Source organism: Ornithorhynchus anatinus, chromosome 2, assembly GCF_004115215.2.
Source record: "Ornithorhynchus anatinus isolate Pmale09 chromosome 2, mOrnAna1.pri.v4, whole genome shotgun sequence".
Classification (NCBI taxonomy): domain Eukaryota; kingdom Metazoa; phylum Chordata; class Mammalia; order Monotremata; family Ornithorhynchidae; genus Ornithorhynchus; species Ornithorhynchus anatinus.
In genome coordinates this window covers 120,356,791-120,374,747 of record NC_041729.1, presented here as the reverse complement: position 1 = coordinate 120,374,747, position 17,957 = coordinate 120,356,791, and the positions used below count along the sequence as shown (strand labels likewise).

At 40.7% G+C, this 17,957-nt stretch overlaps 1 long non-coding RNA gene across 1 annotated transcript in view; it reads right to left on the bottom strand.

The window, feature by feature from the left end:
• The window catches only part of LOC114818215, a 30,109-nt gene extending 13,224 nt beyond the window's left edge, over positions 1-16,885 (bottom strand). Inside the window, exon 1 of the long non-coding RNA XR_003766056.2 lies at positions 16,756-16,885. This is a non-coding gene — a long non-coding RNA (uncharacterized LOC114818215). The remainder of the gene's footprint in view (positions 1-16,755) is intronic.
• Positions 16,886-17,957: the final 1,072 nt, after the last annotated feature.

Genomic DNA, 17,957 nt, shown 5'->3' with positions numbered 1-17,957 from the left:
CAGTCTGCAAACTTGGCTCATCTAATGCTAACCTTATCACTGTGGTGGTGTGGTGTGACTCTCTACTTGTCACTGAGGCTACCTTGGTCTAGAAAAGTACTTGTCGGTAAGAGCCGGTAGCTCATGACACAGGGGACACCCTGAAATATGCAGACAACTCAGAAAGACCGAGACCACCCAGACTGACATCAGAGGCAAGGATAGCCACCTTCAAGGCAGAACCAGGGAATGGTGAAGAGTGTTGGAGGGCAAAAATGTGGTCCAAGGGTCATTGATCTTTGCTGTGCAGGCTGGAGTTCACTAGACCCTAAATCAGTTTAGGGGCAAGCTACTAAACTGAATTATCATGGACATCTTGATGTGCCATCTCGTTCTTGCACCTGTAACTGTACTAGAGTGATGGACAGATCCTTTTTGGGAGTATTGCTGATGGGAAATGGTTGTTGGTAATAGAACTGATAGGATTTGGTGAAAGATTCAACATGTGGGCTGAATGAGACAGATGAGTCAAGGATGATGCCAAGGGTATTGACTTGTAAGACAAGGATGATAGAGGTGTTGTCTACAGTAATGGGAAAGATAGGGGGAGGACAGAGTTTGTATGGAAAGAAGAGGAGTTCTGTTTTGGACATGTTACCTTGATAGTGTTGGCAGGATATCCAAATACAGATGTCCTGCAGGCAAGAGGAAATGCAAAACTGCAGAAGAGAGAAGCCAGGTTTAGAGAGGTAGATTTGGAAATCATTCATGTAGAAATGGTAGTTCAAACCATAGGAATGAATTAGTTTTCCAAGGGAGTGGGTGTAGATGGATAATAGAAAGTGAACCAGAACTGAGTCTTGAGAGACTCCCACAGTTAGAAGGTGGGAGGCAGAGGAGGAACTTGTCAAAGTCAATGAGAAGGTGTGGCCAAAGATAAAGAAGGACCTGGGGGGACAATATCAGTGAAGCAAGATTGGAGGTTTCCAAGAGAAGCAGGGCCTCATGGATAGAGGACAGGACTGGGAATCAGAAGGACCTGGATTCTAATTCTGACTACCACTTGTCTGCCGTGTGACTGTTCCAAGGTGAACTGGGGTACTCACCATCTCAAGGACAAATGTTATCTCATTTGTTGGCCTGAGCCAACAAAACAGGACTCATAAGCATAGGAGGGACAATCCACTCCCATAAACAACCCACTCCCATAACTGAAACTGCTAGATTGACAGTCTAGGCCAGGAATAAATAATGTGTCTTGCCCCTTTGCCAATCAAATTGTGTATGGAGGAAAGGGGAGGGCAGAGATTGGATAAATTGATGCAGAAGTTGGAAAGGCCTGGGGGCACAGGTAATATTTACTTGTGGCCTCAGACCTTCTGGGTAGTGGTTTGAGACTTGCAACAGCCAGCTGCATGACACCTCTGCCTGGAGCGTGGGAAGCTCGCTCTGCCTGCACCAAATGAGGAGTTGTGGGATATGTGAGTGTCCCAGTGAATGCTAGGGTGCTTTGCCACAGGAGTGTAACTTTTAAATGTATTCCTCCCAGGTGGGAAGCATTCATGGTTTGTAGTTAGCTGCCTTTCCACGTGCAAACAGTATATAAGTGAATTCCTCACGGGTGGGAAGCATTTGTGGGTGGGATCTGGGTGTTTTGCCACATGCAAGTAACACAAGTATATTTCTCCCAATAGGTAAGCTCTAATATCATTATGTAATCATATTCCTCCCGAAAGGGGCATCCCAAAAGGGAAGTTCTATTCGCTCCAACCAAAATAATTAAAAAATAATATCCTTCCTGAAAGGTAAGTTCAACTGGCCTCATGGAATAAAGTTTGTTTGAACTTAGCCTTTCTGTCCTCTATCTCTCTCTCACCAAGCCAAATCCTGAATGAACCCATCCCCAGGTGATGGGTAACAGTGACCTCAGACAGGTCACTTCTCTGTGCCTCAGTTGCCTCATCTATAAAATAGGAATTAAGACTTTGAACCTACGTGGGACATGGACTGTGTCCAACCTGATTAGCTTATATCTGTCCCAGCGTTTAGTACAGAGTCTGGCACACAGTAAGCATTTAACAAATATCATTAAAAAAGAGAGAAGGGAGTGGTCCCCAATGTCAAAGGCAGCTGAGAGGTAGTGAAGGATTACCAAGGTGTTCAGACTGTTGGATTGGCAAGAAGGAGGACATTGGTGACCTAAGACAGGGCAATATGAGGCATGCCCAATTGGAGAGGTTCAAGAAGAGAATTGGATGAGGTAAAGTGTAGGCAAAGGGAGTAGACACTCGCTCAAGGAATTTGGAGAGTAATGGTAGGAGGGAGATGGGGGGATAACTAGAGGGAACCATGGAGTCAAATGAGGGGTTGTTTTAGGAAAGGGAATACATGAGCGTACTTGAAGGAAGTGGGGAAGATGCCATTAGAGAGTGAGGAGCTGAATTTGGCAGTCAGAGAAGCAAAAAGGTAGGGGTGATTTGATAAGATTCAAAGAGCTAGGGTTGGAAGTGCAAGTGGAGGGGGTAAAGTTTGAGGGGAAGTTGATATTTCTTCTTGAGTTACTGGAGGGAAAGAAAGAGCAGGAGGAGTAAAGGACTGGAGGAGAGTAGAGGAGTTTTTAGGGAGATCACACCTGATCCCCCTAAATAAAACCAGTCTACTAGCATTGAAACTATGTTTACCCCAACATAATATCACAGTCTGGCATATGAGGTTACCAAACAGCTATGAACAGTAAGATGAAATGGGGAAACTATAATGTAAAATTTGTTCGCTCCTGTGGTTTCAACTACAATCTCTATGTGGATGATACCCAAATCTACATCTCCAGCCCTGATCTCTCTCCCTCTCTCCAAACTCGCATCTCCTCCTGCCTTTAAGATATCTCTACTTGGATGTCCTCCAATCACCACAAACTTAACATGTCCAAAACAGAGCTCCTTATCTTCCCACCCAAATCCTGTCCTTCCCTTGACTTTCACATCACTGTAAATGGCACCACCATCCTGTCTCACAAATCCATACCTTGTTATTCTCCTTGACTCCTCTCTCTCATTCAATCCACATATTCAATCCATCACTAAATCCTATTGGTCCCATCTTCATAACTTTGCTGAAATCTGCCCTTTTTTACTCCTTCCAAACTGTTACCACATTAATACAATCACTCATCCTACCCCACAGTAAGCACTCAGTAAATACTACTGAATAAATGAATGAATGAATAATCAAAAATGATGGAGGAAAGTATAGGGCAACTCACCCCTTTTGATAATGTAATGTCACAATTAAAAGCCTAGAGACAGGTTTAAAATATGAAGCACCAAAATCAGGAAAGGAGGAACTCTTTTTTTGGAAATTTTGAGAGCATCATCAGTCAATCAGTGGTATTAAATACATACTTACTGGGTGCAGAGTACTGTATTAAGGCCTTGGGAGAGTAATATACAACAGTGTTGATAGAATGTTCCCTGCCCAAACAAGCTTACAGTCCAAAGGGAGAGATGGGTATTCATATAAATTGATCATGGTTAGGTTACATTAAGTGCTGTTAGGATGAGAGTGCTATGAGTATCAAGTGCTTAATGTGTAGAATGGTTTTAATTGCAGTTTTCAACTTGTATTCTACTAAATATGGCTCAAATCAAAATCTGAGTTGGCCAGCTCTTTAGATGTCAGCTTAGATGTCAGAGTGGAACAAAGATGATTTTCCAAAGCACACCTTTTAAAGTAGTCAGTCACTGTAGGTAGGGTCCAGGCAATGAATAGAAACACCACACAAGTGACTTCATGATATTCTTTTGAAGAATTTGTGAATCCTTAAAAATATTCTGAAGAATGGAAGGGAAAGTTATTTTTTACAGAGACATGCTCCTCATTTTACTGTATTTTTCATAATAATGACCTTTAGAAAATCAGCAGGATTACAGAGGAACTATATAAAATCAGTTCTTAGTACTGTCTTTGCAAACAATTCACACATAGGAAAAATTAATGCAAACGGATGAAAACTACTGAAATGGGTAAATTTCAAAGTATCATAGGAAATTCAAGATCTTAAAAAAACTATGAGGTTCATTTAAATTAAAATGAAAATAAGTGAGGCTGATCATATTGAAAATGAGTTATACAGTTTTCTAAAATGCATATCACTTCCAATTATCCCTCAAATTTTTAGGAATGTTTTCTCTGAAAATCTCTGTTCTACTTATTGTAACTCAAAACATAGCATCAAGTCAATAAGGGCATAGTTTGATAAAGTGTCTCATCACATGTCAGAGGGCAGCTGACAGGAAGCGTGAGGATGATGATGTAGGGGCTGCATGAAGAAAGTAGAGGTAGCAGCAAGAGTAGTGAGAGCCATAGAGACTTTAGTGAAAGTTGTGGAAGAGTTGGAAGGTCAGTTGTGAAAGTTGAGGAAAAATAGGTCAGGTCACCAGGAAGTGCATAGAGAAGGAGAAATTAGGGATTTGTGGAAAACCTGTTTTTGGAGAGCCACAGCTACCCAACTCTACGTCTCCTCCCCTGTTCTCCTTCCCCCCAGGCTCACAGCTCCTTCTGTCTTCAAGACATCTCCACCTGGATGTCCTCCCACCACCTAAAACTCATGTCCAAGACTGAGCTCCTTATCTTCCCTCCCAAACCCTGTCCTCTCGCTGACCTTCCCATCACTGTGGATGGCACTACCTACCATCCTTCCCATCTCACAGGTCCATAACCTTGGTGTCATCCTTGACTTTGCTCTCTCATTTACCCCACATATCCAATTTGTCACCAAAACTTGCCGGTCTCACCTTCACAGCATCACCGAGATGTTGCCCTTTCCTCTCCATCCAAACTGCTACCCTGTTAGTACAATCACTCATCATATCCCAACTGGATTACTGCATCAGCATCCTTTCTGATCTACCAACCTCTGTCCCTCCCCACTTCAGTCTATACTTCACTCTTTTGCCTGGATTATCTTTCTACAGAAACACTCTGGGCATGTCACTCCTCTCCTCAAAAATCTCCAATGGTTGCCCATCAAGCTTCATATCAAGAAAAAACTCATCATTATTGGCTTCAAAGCTCTCCATCACCTTGTTCCCTCTTACTTCAACTCCCTTCTTTCCTTCTACAGCCCATCCCACACACTCCAAGCCCAGCCCACACACTCTGCTCCTCACCTCCTCACTGTGCCTTGTTCCCGCCTGTCCCACCATCGACCCCTGGTCGATGTCCTACCTCTGGCCTGGAATGCCCTCCCTCCTCACATCGGCCAAACTAGCTCTCTTCCCCCTTCAAAGCCTTACTGAAATCTCATCTCTTCCAGGAGGCCTTCCCAGACTGAGCCCCCCTTTTCCTCTGCTCCTCCTTCCCTCCCCATCACCCCTACTCCCTCCCTCTGCTCTATCCCCTCCCCACCCCATAGCAATTGTGTATTTATGTACATATTTATTATTCTATTCATTTTATTAATGATGTGTACATATATAATAATAATAATAATAATAATGTTGGTATTTGTTAAGAACTTATATGTGCAGAGCACCGTTCTAAGCACTGGGGTAATCAGGTTGTCCCACGTGAGCCTCACAGTTAATCTCCATTTTACAGATGAGGTAACTGAGGCACAGAGAAGTCAAGTGACTTGCCCACAGTCACACAGCTGACAAGTGGCAGAGCCGGCATTCAAACCCATGACCTCTGACTCCCAAGCCCGAGCTCCTTCCACTGAGTCATAGTTATACTTATTGATTTTGATGCTATTGATGCCTGTCTACTTGTTTTGTTGCCTGTCTCCCTCCTTCTAGACTGTGAAACTGTTGTTGGGTAGGAATTGCCTCTATTTGTTGCTGAACTGTACTTTCCAAGTGTTTGAATTAATTAATTAATTAATGGATTGTTTACAACTCTACCTCCTACTCATATCTCCCTTGCTCCATCATGCTCCTCAAAGAAATCAATCTATCAGTGGTATTGATTGAGTACTTACTGTATACAGAGCACTGTACTAAGTGCTTGAGAGAGTACAATACTCAGAATTGGTAGACACCTTCTCTGCCCACAAGGAGCTTAGTCTAGAGGAGGAGACAAACATTAATAAAAATCAATTACTGATATGTACATTAGGGCCATGGGGCTGGGGGTGAGGTGAATATTATGTGCTTAAAGGGTACAAATCTAAGTGCAGAGGTGATGCGGAAAAGAGAGGGAGTTGGGGGAAAAAAGAACTTTATCAGGGAAGGCCTCTTAAAGATGTGATTTTAAAAAGACTTCGAAAAGTATGGTGGTCTGTCAGAGGGAGGACATGGGAAAGGGGTCAGTGGCAATATAGATAAGATCAAAAATACTGTGAGCAAGCGGATGCTAGAAGAGTGAACTGTGTGGGGAACATGATGAATAAGTGCTATAGAGTCAATGGTAATGAGTTTCTGCCTGATGTGGAGGTTTTTGAGGAGTGGGGAAGATGTACCAGATTTTTTTTAGAAAAATAATCCAGGCAGCAGAGTGAAGTAAGAACTGGAGGAAAGAGGGACAAAAGGTAGGCAGGTAAGTGAGAAGGCTGAAGTAATAGTAGAGATGGGATATAAGTGCTTGGATCAGTGTGGTAGCAGTTTGGAGAAGGAAAGGAAGAGTTTAGCAATGTTGTGAAGGCAGACTGACAGGACTTGGTGACAGGGTGAGTGTGTGGGCTGAATGAGCCATCTGAGAAGAGAATAATACCAAAGTAACTGACTTGTGAGATAAGAAGCATAGTGGTATTGTCTACTCTGATAAGAAAGTCAGGTTGAGAGTTCGTTCCAGCTGGGAAGCTGAGGAGTTCTGTTTTGGACATGTTTAGTGTGAGGTGTTGGCAGGACATCCAGGAAGAGATATCCTGAAAGTAGGAGGAAATGAGAGACTGCAGGAGGAGGAGAGAGATCAGGATTGTAAAGTTAAATTGGGCAATCATCTGCATAAAGATGGTACATGAAGCCCTGAAAGTGAATGAGAATCAGGAATTCTCTTAAACCACTTCTCTCCTAGTGTCTCAGGCTGGATGATGATTGGATCAAATCTATGGCACATGCACAGGGCTATCTGATAACACACTAATCCATGAGTGTCAATATAGATTTACTTCTATTACAAAATTGTATCTTTGTCAGTGATCCTTGTTTATTTAAGAACATATATTTTAATTAGAAGGTGGGGCTGCTGAGCAATATTTATAGCTTAACTGTTTATTCGCTCTCCCGATCTTTGGGTTTGGGCTTGTTTTAGAAGTGCTCCTCATTCCCTATTGCTAGACACCAGATCGCTTTATTCAATCAATTGTATTTACTAAGCACTTACTGTGTGCAGAGCACTGTAATAAGCACTTGGGAGAGTACAACACAACAACAGACATATTCCCTACCCAGGACAGGCTTATTTTCACTGCTGTAGTTTCCCAGAAGACTATGTCTTATCATGCTATAAATTAAGGCTCTGGAGGTGGATGATTAGCATTGTATTTTAAATGTCTGGTTCTAAGGAACTCTGTCTGGGAAGCAACTAGGTTCCATGATTGCCTATTGTCAGGTCTCTCCCTTGTCTTCTTGAAGATGGAAATGACATCCAGGAGAACTTCCTCAGTACTCCTCATGTTGAGCAGTTAACAATGCATGTTAACTTTGCATGCAGATTTCTACAAAATGTACCATCTGATCCTGGAGCTTTACCAGTTTTTATGCTGAAGTTAGATGGACTAAGGCCACTGACTGTCATTGGAATTTTTGCACCTGCAACTGATCACATTCAAAAAGGGGGAACTCTCCAGAAAATCATTTAACTCCCTTCATTTGTGAGATATTCTTCATCAGGAAAGACAAATGGTATTAGGGACACAGACTGTAACTTTGGAAAATCATATCTTCATGTGACATCTTCAAAATTGCATGACTAATAATCTTCACTTTCACCATGCAAATGGTGGGGTCTTTACAACTAACTCAGAATTACTTTACTACTAATTAGGAAAATAAATCACAATATCAAGTAAATTACATTTCAAAAGTCTTTCTTGCCATCATCTAGATTGACTGTAAACTCACTGTGGGCAGGGAAAACATACCTAATAATTCTGTTACATTGTACTCTCTCTGGTGCTTAGTGCTCAGCACACAGTAAGAGCTCAATAGCTCAATAAGTACCACTGGTAATAGATGATGATCTACACTAATTACACTATATTTTGATGTGATAAGTACATTGCAAAATTTTCAGCCACTATAAATACATATTGCACTTTTATATATCTTTTGGAAAAACCTTACTTCCTAGGCCCACAAAAAAAGGCTGAAAATCCCACTAGAGCTAAATAACTGCTGTTACTTTTTTCATTTCCCCAACTAGAATCTGAGGGGAGATCTAGGTGCTATATTTCATGGGCAGGACAGATCATTTTACTGATTTATGATTTTCCTCTTATTTGAACTAAATTTTCTCATTTTTAATTTCAGTGCATTCCTTTTAGCTGTAACACCTTGCACTTCACTAAAAACTGCCCTTTCTCCCTGAGTTACTTATTTTTGCCAATGGTTTACAAAATGATGGCTCATTTTCTGTCTGGAAAGTGAATCTGACACTTGCATTTTTCAGGCAAAAACTACTTATCAACTAAACTGGACTGTGCAATGCCACTTACTGACTAGAAGAAAACTACTCTAAAATTTTGCTGAGGAAGAAGGAACTCAATACTATTCAATTGGTTGGAATTTACTTTCTCAGAAGTCTCTTGAAATATTATTACATTTCTGATTTACTGGCCAAGATTTGTAGTCATCATTACCTATATGTGCCTTCTTCTAATCACCTACACATGCTCAGGAAGCCTGAAAACCATTCACATCTTCAATTCAACACCCAGCCAGGATGGAAAATCACACATTACTTTGAAGGTGAGGGGAAAGCAATTTCATAGTGTGTTATTCAGGCTGGACTTTGTCCCCATTCAGCTTTGACATATTTGAGAATGTTGCTTCTCCTGTTTTACAGCAATTGTATTTGATTGGTATTTTTCAAACACGGTAATTTTAAAGCCTGGGTTTCCAAACTATGGATAGAATTGAAAACACCCAGAATTTAAAAATCAGTCTTCCTCAGGCCAAAGAATGGTTTACTGTTTGCATCATTACATATTAGGTTGAGGCACACACTGAAGCCTGGAAGTAAGAGGAAGCAAAATTGCCCTGAAATTGTTAATGTATCTTCTTTCATTTTCCAAAAAAAAAAAAAAAAAAAGGACATCTGAGAAAACAAAGTGTTCTAGGAAGCAGGAATGTGAGCCACAGCACAAGTACCAAAGAGAGTAAAATTAAAATGTTTTATTCCTTATTCATCTGCATAAATTTCTCAGATGTGAGATGATCTCTTTTCTTTAATCTCTCAATTGGAATGCTTAGCCAAAATCCACAAAATTCCAGCCCAAGTCCAGTCTAACACACACTTATGATATGTAATATGTACAGTCTCTTTATAAGATGGAGAATTTGATCCCTGTTCTCCCTCCTTCTTCAACTGTGAGCCTCATACGGTTCAGGGACTGTGTCCAACCTGATTACCTTGTACCCCAGTACTTAAATCAGTGCATGGCACAGGGTAAGCAAATAAATACCATAGTCATTAGTAGTATCATGAGAATAATGACACTACTAATACCTATGGCATTTATTTGACAACTGAGTCAGGATAATGTAATGACACTTACAATGGTACTTTAAGCATTTACTACATGTCAGCACTAGAGTAGATATGAGATAGTCAGGTTGGATACAGTGCCTGTCCCACATGGGGCTCACAATTCAAGTTAGACAGTGGATGATTTAATCCCCATTTTACAGCTGAGGTAACTGAGGCACAGAAAAGTAAAGTGTCTTGCTCAAGCTCACAAGTGGTAGAGCTGGGATTAGAAACCAGGTCCCCCACTGTCAGGTTCTTTTTCACTAGGCCACACTTCCTCTCATCCTTCCCCTTTTTAACTATCATACTACCCAAATGTGCAGTGACCAATTAAAGCATGGGGCAAAGTCATGAAGGACTAGGGTAAATTTTAGTCTCATGCTTGCAATCCCCATATTGAAGAATTTAATATTAATGAGTGGTGAATGAAATTTTCACAGTAGTTTTAGTCTACCATGAATTTCTAAGAAGAGTTATTTGATGTGTTGCCACTTTTTTTTAAATACATATATAGGTCACCCTAAGCAATCTCTTAAAAATGTTCATCATTGTTCTTTTCCAAGAGACTGCATATGTTTTGGGAAGGATTGATGAATGCTTGCAAATAAATAGGGAATACTTCTTTCAGGATGCAGCTTTGCTTAAACACTCCTAGTAACACATCTTCCAACTTTCAAGAGAAGTGGAATTTTTGAGGCCACAAAAGGGATCACTCAGAACCAAAAACAGGCATTACTTCCTCACCTAGGCAGTCTGAACTAAGTTTCCATAGAGATCCCCAGAGATTATGATGCCTTGCAATCCAAATAGACATTAATCAGGTTACAACCTGAATTTTCTATCCCAGAAAAATAGCAAACAGGTGACTAAGGGGTATTTTCTCTTTCACCTTTCTCTCTATTGGTCTCTCAATAATTGAATTTGTTGAATTTAAAACCCTATGAAAATAGAAAAGAAAGTCTTTAAGCCCTCTGGCTCATTCATTCATTCAATTGTATTAAGTGCTTACTGTGTGCAGAGCACTGTATTAAACCCTTGAGAAGGTACAATACAGCAATATCTATCTATGGTTAATCTATGGAAAATAAAATAAAAGTAATTCTTTGGTTAAGCAGGAATATGGGGGCAATCTACAACAGCCCTATATAAAGGTATTTACTGAATTGAGTTTTCACTTAAAACATTCCTGACATAAAACAAGGAGTAACTGCATTCTCTCAGCATTAAGAACCAGAATACAAAGCTAACCTATGAAGCTATATTTATTATTAATTGAAAATATGGTAACATTTTTAGTTTGCAAGAGGAACTTCCATGTTTTTTCTTCTAGCGTAGCTCAATGGAAAGAGCACGGGCTTGGGAGTCAGAGGTCATGGGTTCGAATCCAGGCTCTGCCACTTAGCTGTGTGACTGTGGGCAAGTCACTTGACTTCTCTGTGCCTTGGTTACCTCATCTGTAAAATGGGGATTAAGACTGTGAGCCTCACATGGGACAACCTGAATACCCTGTATCTCCCCCAGCGCTTAGAACAGTGCTCTTCACATAGTAAGCGCTTAATAAATACCAACATTATTATTATTATTGTTCTAACAAACATCTTCACCAGAGTAAAAGGATGTGATCACTTTCATCATTATGCTGAGAGAAAATTCAGTTTGACTGATATTTGTCTTCAAGTAGATGATAGAGATTTAAATATTCCGAAGCCTGGAAAATGATGATTAACTGCTAGGATTCTCCTTATGTCCTTGTGCTGTAAAAATGCTCATCATGTATTTTGACTTTACTACAAGGCTTCTTAACTGTGTGAAAATATGTAAGAATTACATTGCTATCTTGGTAGAGCAATCATCATTGACATTTGAGAGCTATTCTCATTTCACTTATCAGTAGACTCATCCATTCTGATGCTGTCAAATGAGTTTCAGATTTGAGTACCAGTACTATAAGGATTCAAAGCCATATGCTTGGAAAAAATTTAGAATTTATTTGAATCTTAGCTTCAAGAAAAATGGAGATAAAAAAATCATATCACAGAATGCATTTTATCCCCCAAGGGGTTAGCAAATAGTTTCCAATCATGTGTTTTGTAGTGCTTTATGCCTTGAATGTTTTATGTAGAGAAAGAGTCACCAGAGAATTTGATTTGAAGAACTTTCAAATAAATTCAGAATAACTCATAAAGGATAATCTTCAGATCAAAGTAGTGTTCTATTGCTAGGATTCTGAATAATTCTGGGAATTAACAGAAGAGAAAGTTTCTGCAGATGTTTCAATCAAGTGTACTGTAGTTACCCAACAAGAGGTGCAAATGGTGAGGATATTTTTTAAAATGTAATTATTCATTCAATATTTGAATAAAATTAAAGCTGGTAAATGTAGTTATTCAGCGAGATTAAATTTATAATATGGAAATTAAACCTTGTTAATATACTGTATTTTAAAAAGCTATTAAAACATCTATTTTTCCTGACTTTAGGTGATATTTCCTGCCATAACAGAATAGGGTCACAAGTCATTCATTACCTCTTAGAATACAGGACAAATTTAATGGCAAAGTTGGTAAACTGATGCTAATTCAATATGGCTGCCTGTTAGTCTTTGTGTTAGTGTAAACAATATCTCAATATTTATCCTTCACTTCTCAAAGACATGTATCTTCTCACTTAAAAGTGAATGAAAAACTATTTGTACAGACAGGGTCAAATGGGCCAATTGATCTTAAGACAATTGCACCATAGTTCAAATATAATAAATACTTTGCCTTGAGGATCTGGACATTCAAAGCACTTAGCCCTGTAGAGTTCCCCTTCTTCCCTCTTAACTGGGATAACTAAATTGATTCTTCTGAACTTCAGGATTTTTCTATCTTCCAAACCCCATCAAATTTTGACTTCCTTATTTGCTGTGCCTAAGTAAAGGGAAGAAAGTAGTTTAAGAACACCTCATATATGACATTCAGATAAAACTATAAACTAAGCATACTCCTGTTAGAACATTTTCACTGTGGAATGGTATCTGGTGAAGTGCCATTGAATACTAGTCTAGGGCTGGAGGAAGTCAAAGTTTAAAAAAATGCAGTGTGGCCTAGCAGAAAGAGCATGAGCTTGGGTGTCAGAAGACCTGGGTTCTAATCCTGGCTTTGCCACTTATCTGTGATGTGACTTTGGGAATTTGTTCTCTGGGCCTCAGTTCATTCATCTGGAAAATGAGCATTAAATACCTGTCTTCCTATACTTAGAATGTGAACCCCATGTGGGACCTAATTAACTTGTAATTAGAGAAGCAGCATGGTTTAGTGGATAGAGCAAGGGCCTGGGAGTCAGTAGGATCTGGCTGTTTGTATCCCATATGTCTGCTGTGTTACCTTGTACAAATCACAATTTCTTTGGGCCTCAAGTACCTCATCTGTAAAATGAGGATTAACACAGTAAGCCATATTTGGGTCAGGGACTGTGTCCAACCTGATTGACTTGTATCTACCTCAGTGTTTTTAACAGTGCTTGGCACATAGTAAATGCTTAACAAGTTCCATAATTATTATTATCACCCCATAACTTCATTCATTCATTCATTCAATAGTATTTATTGAGCGCTTACTATGTGCAGAGCACTGTACTAAGCGCTTGGGATGAACAAGTCGGCAACAGATAGAGACAGTCCCTGCCGTTTGACGGGCTTACAGTCTAATCGGGGGAGACGGACAGACAAGAACAATGGCACTAAACAGCGTCAAGGGGAAGAACATCTCGTAAAAACAATGGCAACTAAATAGAATCAAGGCGATGTACAATTCATTAACAAAATAAATAGGGTAACGAAAATATATACAGTTGAGCGGACGGGTACAGTGCTGTGGGGATGGGAAGGGAGAGGTGGAGGAGCAGAGGGAAAAGGGGAAAATGAGGCTTTAGCTGCGGAGAGGTAAAGGGGGGATGGCAGAGGGAGTAGAGGGGGAAGAGGAGCTCAGTCTGGGAAGGCCTCTTGGAGGAGGTGATTTTTAAGTAAGGTTTTGAAGAGGGAAAGAGAATCAGTTTGGCGGAGGTGAGGAGGGAGGGCGTTCCAGGACCGCGGGAGGACGTGACCCAGGGGTCGACGGCGGGATAGGCGTAACTTAGTACAGTGCTTAGCACACAGTAAGCACTTAAACATCATAATCATCATTATTATTATTAGCTGTTATATAACAGCTGATTTGGAGATGTTCAATATTTTTGGCTAGGATATCTTAATTGACTGCTTCAAATTCAGTGGGCAGTTTAAATAACCTATAATAGCTATCTTTACTAGAACCAGACTACCTGTGTTGACTGGATCATTAAAATCCTAACACACCTTCTCTTTTACTTACCCTACATTTTTTAAAAACACTACCTATACCCATTCTTGAAAAAGTGTCCAAAATCAAATAGGAAAGTCTCCCAGGACAAGTGGGATTTATTCCAAAGTATGGTTGTAACCCTGGTGAGAAACAAGATGCCCCTAGGGCCACTAACCATGAGTGGGAGGATTTTCCATCAAATACAGGATTTGAGCAATTAGTACAGTGGTCAAGTGCTTAGTGCAGTATTCTGCACAAAGTGATCAATAAATATCACTGATTGATTGATTCAGGGAGAGAAATGTTAAGCGGAAACAAGCACTGTGACCTATGTCCTCCATCTTAACTGCACTCCAGTCACACAACCATTCAGGCAGATGTAGCCAACATCTTGTCCAAATTTATCAACTCTCTCCTGTCCATACAGTAACAACTGTACAAATGTCCACCCTTTCCTCATACTTTCTGGGATTCTGCATACAGCTGGATCTTCTTTCTGACCTGATGGAGCTAGAAAGGGAATTTGCTCCCACTACTACTGTTCATTAACAGATCAATCCATGCTGTAGAGTGCCTACTGCATGTAGAGTCCTGTGCCAAGGACTTGAGAGAGTGTACACCAGATACACAAAGTCCTTGTTCGTTAGGGGTTTACATTTAATAAGTGATACAGGAAAACATAAATCATTTGCAAATAGTTGGATTAGGAGGAAGAATGAGGCTATAACAGGAAGTAGTAGCAAAAGTATGTCAGGATGAATTAACTACATTATCGAATCTGCAATTTAATATACATGCATATATATGTGCTGAGGATGGGAAAAATGTTTAAGTGCTAAGGGGTGTTGTAAGGATGTGACTTGGACCACTGGGAATTAATCAAGGAAGGTGTTTTGGAAGCACTAAGATTTTAAGCAGGCTTTTAAAATGGGGAAAGCTGTGGCCTGGTCTATTTGAAATGGGAAAGAGTTCCAGGCAAAGGTATAGCTATTACCATCAGTCCTTCAAATAGTGCTTGCCGCATAGTAAGCACTTAATACCATCATTATTATTACCATTCTACTTAATTTTAATCCACATTTTAAAAGAAATATGATAAACCAGAAAGGGCGGCAATCTGTTTCCCTGTCTGACTCAGGCTCCAGCTTCAATATTACTATTCTGCTGGCATAGTTTCCTTCTCCCCCTCAAAGACTGTGATAGTTTGCCTATCATTCTGCAGCCAAATCCTTAACAGGCAGTGCAGAGAGAAGGAAATGAAAAGAGGCAGCCAGGCATTAGCCAGATTCATCTCCCACAAGGAGAAAATGAGCCGGGTCTTGTAACCACCTTCAATCTGGCCCTTGCATTCTGCCTGAGTTGTCCTGGGAGGAAACAGGCTTGCATCCATCCAGGGCTCCCTACTGGAATCATTGGCAGATAGTTGGGATAAAGGGGGAAATAGTCCGAGGAAATAAACTTAATCAAATGCTGGCTTCCACAATTCAGATTTATTTAGCTGCTTATTAGTCTCTGCACTGTGCCTGAAGTGAGCACCTTGGTTTTGCACAGTGAGTCTAAATCCTCAATTCCACATTCATAATCCAGCCGCATCAGAGCATTTTACATATTCTAGCAATGTTCTTTAATATAAATTTTACATTCTAGAAATTTATAGTCATATGTTTGACATAATGAACAGATCTACAACCTGCCATTTCTCTAAAGGACAAATGCTATTAATTACATTTTTTTCCCACAATTAGGAAGCTTACCCTGTGATTATCAGATTTATCTGGAGAAGAGATTTTTATGGCAAGAATTTGATGAGATTTGGAGAAACATGACCCACACTTTTGAGGAAGTTACAGAGGGTTGGGAGTGCATTATTTGTATTTGTATGTTTATGGACCTCTTGAATGAATGAGGATCCATGGGGCAGTTTATGACTAATATGTTCAGATGAGAAGAATTGGGGAGAACTAACAGTGTGTGTGAGACTATAAGTGATTAAGGATCAGGGCTTCCCTATAGGAACCCATGGGGATAGTGTTTTGAGTCTCCCATTTTGAGCCAACCGCAGGAAAAACCAGGGGGGATAAATCTAACAAAAAGGCAATAAAGTAAACCCAGTAGCCCATTTGCAGATGATAGTCCAGGATTTATTTGAAATTTTGGAGTTGTATTCCTAATCTCTTGTGGGGAGTTTGCTCTGACTTTGGCAGGATTTCATGTTAACAATATGGGTTTGATCTGGACTTTTTTGCTTTTATGTCTTAAGTATCCTTTCAAGTGCTGACAAGCTCACCTTTCTTAAAATTGGAAAAACATAGGAAGAAATGTTTTTCCAAAAGATTTGAAAGGGCTCTTTCAGTTGAGCAACTACAAGATTTCATTCATTCATTCCTGTTTATTGAACACTTACTGTGTGTAGAACACTGTACTAAGCACTTGGGAAAATACACTACAGCAATTAACACTGATATTCCCTGTTCACAACAAGGTCACAGTCTAGAGTGTGGGAGATAGACCCGAATACAATAAAGTTACAGATATGCACATAAGTGCTTTGGGGCCGGGAAGGGGAAGAGCAAAGGGAGCAAGTCAGGGCATTGCAGAGGGAGTGAGAGATGAGGAAAAGTGAGGTTTAATTTGGGAAGGCTACTTGGAAGAGGTGTGTCTTCAATAAAGCTTTTAAGGGAGGGAGACTGGTTGTCTGCCAGATTGACCATACACCCACTTCACCACCCACGGGCCCAAACCAGTCTGTGGTCAAAGGTGCACGTACTGTCAATGCTGCTTCTTTCTGCTTCCAAGTGCTGCTCTCCTGCTACTCTCAGAGTGCTTCCTTCTCGTTTCTCTGCACACTTCTGCTCCTCCTCAAACCTCTGTACCATCTCCAGGTGCTCCCATTTCAGCAGGATTCCTTTGAGTCAAAGGGGCCGCCTTTTATGTGCCTTAGGCATTGCAGCTGTGGTCTTATACGGCAGTCATTGATTGGTCCAGGCCTGTTGCTGGGTAGAACAGAGAGAGAAAGCCACGCCTCCCTCCTAGCTCCATCCCCACAGGCCCGCAATCACCTGTCCTAGATAGAGTCCATTCGTGCCTTAACAAAATCTCTCCCTTGTTGTTGTTCACGGGATCATAAACAGCCATTAATGAGGCAGCTTGTTGTGGGCTCACCACAGTAACTTAACTGTGGTAGGGAACGTTTCTGCCAACATTGTTATATTGTATTCCCCCAAGCACTTATTCCAGTGCTCTGCAATAAATACGGCTGATTGACTGAACTTCTCCATGGCTCAGTTTCCTCATCTGTAAAATAGGCATAAGATATCCCGTCTCCCTAACCTCTTAGACTGAGTCCCTTGTGCGGCAGGTACTATCGCTTATCTGATTTCTTAGACCTATGCCAGCATTAGCAGAATGTATAGCACATAGAATAGTCTAGTCCATCATGGGCTGTAACCACTATTGATATTCCTCTCAGGGGATTTCAGTTCAACTGGGTTTTTATCCTTGCCTCTGCTCCTGCGTGATATGAGCCCCTGAGAGTGTTCTGCTGTAGTCATTTGTAGGGTGCTGTAGCTCAGTCCTGTTAACAAAATTGGCTCACTAGTTCACCCTGACTTCTACTTTTCTGTAGTCTGAGACTATTTTACTGAGAACTGAATCTGGAAAGGGCAGGGATGAGCTAGAGAATCCAAGAGAGGGCCAGGGCTGGCATGAGATGAAAAGCAAATGTGGCAGCTCTCTGAGGGCACACTGCACGGGGACAGTTGTGGAGTGGCCCCAGTGCACTCCCACTGATAGTTGAATATTTGAAAATAACTATTTGGGTTGGAAGTATTATCTAGGTGATCAGAGATCTGAGAGGTTGGGGTTGAGGGTCAGGGATTCCAATGGGTTAATGCTCTAGGTTCCAAGGCTCAGGTGAACTTCTCTCTGGTAACATTCCCTTACATTACACATGCCAAGCATGATATAATG